A 3410-nucleotide genomic window follows, 5' to 3' on the forward strand; every position below is an offset into this window, starting at 1 on the left:
CACACCTCAATTTGCATCAGAGAACATACACAGGAGAGAAACCGTATGAACGTAACAAACGTGGAAAATCCTTCACCAAAAAGGCATGAGTTGGTGTTAATAGAACACACAGAAGAGAAATCTTATGAATGTTATAAATGTGGAAAGGTATGCCTTCACCTGGAAGGGATACCTCAGTGTTCATCAGAGAACTGAATCACACAGGAGAAAAGAAAACTAGTGAATACACCAAATGTGCAATGACTTTTAAGCAGGTGTCAGTCCTCAGTCCATCTGAGAACATATAAATAAATGAGAGAAATTCTCAGCATAATAAATGTAGAAAAACATTTAGCTGGAAATCTTATCTCTACAGGTATCAGAGACCTGGTAAATGTAAACATTAGAGGAAATCTTTCAAGCAGAAGTCAGGCTTTAGTAAGCATCAGCACTCACAGCAAAGAAACCCAATGCAGGAAAACACTTTTCAGGAACTGCTGCAAATTATACAGAGAAGCTCTTCATGGCAGAAGTAAGCTAGGTGTAATGGGAAACCATTCTTTCCCTTTTTTTGGGGGGGGGTCCGGTTGTGGGGCCTGAACTCTGGGCCTGGGCACTGTCCCTCGGGTCTTCAGCTCAAGGCTAGCGCTCTACCACTTGAGCCACAGCGCCACTTCGGCTTTTTTCTTTTTTCTTATGTGGTGCTGAGGAATCAAACCCAGGGCCTCAGGCATGCAAGGCAAGCTCTCTACCACTGAGCCACCTTCCCAGCCCGAAACCATTATTTCCTATTGGGCACTCGCTGAGCCAACATTTCTCATCTTCTTATTGTGATGAGTGTGGATGGTGTCCTTGAATGTTATTCAAAAGATTTGGACACAAGTGATGGGTGTTAATTTCTTCCAGGCTTGAGAAGTAATTAAGAGAGTGAAGTTGTTGACTTGTGCCTTTTATAATATGTAATAATTTGTCAAGGTGATTTTATAAAGTCAGAAATAAGAACTCTGGACCTTTGAGATTGGACTCAGATCATCCTCCAAGGTGGTTTGGGGAGTCATAGATGGGAAAAGACTGTTTCAGACAAGGACATAAGAGCTTCGATTTCTCCACTGCTCCACTAAAGTATCCCACTGTATGTGCGCTCAATGCGTTATAACACAAGTGACTTACTATTTCCAGTTCAGTGTTTGAATAGAAGATCTGATGGAAGATGCCACTGTTTATTACAAAACGTGCACAATTGTGAAATTTTTCTCTTCACCTTTTGTCCTCAAGTTCATGAAACATTCAGAAAACATGGAAAGGTACACATTTGGGGATATATTTGCTTTTTGTATGGGTACAAGTCCTGTAGCTTGAGCTCAGAGCCTAGGCACTGTTCTTAAGCATTTTTGCTCAAGGCTAATGCTCTACTATTTGAGTCACAGCTTCATTTCTGGTTTCTTTGGTTGGTAAATAAAGACAAGAGTCTAAACCATTTGGTTTTGGATGAGTAACCCCAAAATAACTTCAGTGCTTACTTTATATTGAATTAATCACTGGTAATGAGTCACATGTGATTGATTCATCCTTAGTTCATTCTGTTGTTCTGTTGAGTGAGTTGTTATAATAAACCAGCGTGGATAATATGAAGAGCTTGTGGTCTTTTACTTTTCTGGAGGCTGAAAGTGGAGTTCTGAGGATGAGTCTATCATCACTCCAATTTCTTTCCCCAGCTCCATTCAGATAATTGTACCAAAATACAATGAAGACATGGTTTTATTAAACTCAATTCTGGTAGTAAGGAAATAATTGGAAACATGGCAAAAATGAGGAACCAGAAGCTTGTTAGAAGGTGGTTGCCGAAATCCAAGGGATGAGAGAGACAGAGGTAGGACTGTGCTAGATATTCGGTAGGGTAAAATTCAGGTAAAAAGTCATCCTAATCACATATTTCTTCCTAGGTATATCCATACAGCATTTTGAAGCATAATATTATGTACTATGATTTCATTCTACAGTGTTTCATATCCAACACCAAGAACACATATATTTCTTTATGGTGAGAAGAATACTGTCATTTGCAATCTCAGGGCAGGCTATGGAAGATAGTATATTAAGTCAAATAACCAGGTATAGAAAGATACTGAGCAATCTCAACACAAAAAAGGAAATTAAGAAAAATAGAGACAACGAAATGGTGCTGTGGCTTAAGTGGTAGAGCGCTCGCCTTGAGCTGAAGAGCGCCGGGAAAGCACCCAGGCCCAGAGTTCAAGCCCCATGACTGACCAAAAAAAGGAAAAAAAAGAAAAATAGACAAAACTCACAAACGTGGAGAATAGAATAGGTGACCATGTGACAATTAGTAATAACTTTTTCCCAATCAAACATTTCATTTGATTATACAGTGTGTTGTTTCATGTTTCATTGAGCATTGGTTGCATATCCAACACCTGGAAAGCTTACATTTCTTTGTGATGAAAAGAAGGCTGTCAGCAGGGCGCTGGTGGCTCACGCCTGTAATCCTAGCTACTCAGGAGGCTGAGATCTGAGGATCGCGGTTCAAAGCCAGCCGGGGCAGGAGAGACCATGAGACTCCTATCTCCAATAAACCACCAGAAAACCGGAAGTGGCGCTGTAGCTCAAGTGGTAGAGTGCTCGCCTTGAGCTGAAGAGCTGAGGGACAGCACCCAGGCCCAGAGTTCAAGCCCCACAACCGACCAAAAAAAAAAAAAAAAGAAGGCTGTCATTTGTAATCTCATAAAAGGCTATGGGAGGTAATGCATTAAATGAAAGAACCACACAGAGAAAGACACTGAGCAACCTCACACAAAAATGGAAGCTAACAAAAATAGAACCAACTTCTCACAGTTGAGAGTAGAATATTTGTTTCCAGAGGTATGGAGATATTGGTCCATATCTTCAGGATCCTCTGTTCAAGATTTTGTCCTTTAGTCAAATTGATCTGAGTCAGCATGAGCTTTTGAGGATTTTCCATTGTGTCAAGTGCTTAAACATCCAAGAGTGATTATGTGGGCAAATGCCTTCAGTAAAAGGAGTTCACATAGGAAGAACAGATCAGACAGAAGATGGGGACAGAAATCACTGGTTGTAGCCTGATATCCTTGGTTTCTATTTGAATGTAGAATCTATGCAATATATAGATTACTCTGCCGAAGTTCCATATTTGGAGTTGTAGAAATGTTACCTATGTTCTTCAAATTGCAAACCATGGGGAAAGAAAGTTGAACCTCAATTCTATTTCCTTTATGTGGTTAAATAATTTGTAGCTCAGATAAAATCTGCTGTTTCCTGTGATCTCAGTCCAGTCTTGAGGGAAGTACAGAGCAAGAATCAAAAGTTAGGGATTTTTTGGGAACACTTTCTCAGATTCCCAACACTGCTGAGTGATGGTAATGAGAAAAGAATCTAATTGGGTGCTGGAGACAGAG

This window comes from Dipodomys spectabilis, unplaced genomic scaffold (assembly GCF_019054845.1).
Source record: "Dipodomys spectabilis isolate Male_0828 unplaced genomic scaffold, ASM1905484v1 ptg000627l, whole genome shotgun sequence".
Taxonomy (NCBI): Eukaryota; Metazoa; Chordata; class Mammalia; order Rodentia; family Heteromyidae; genus Dipodomys; species Dipodomys spectabilis.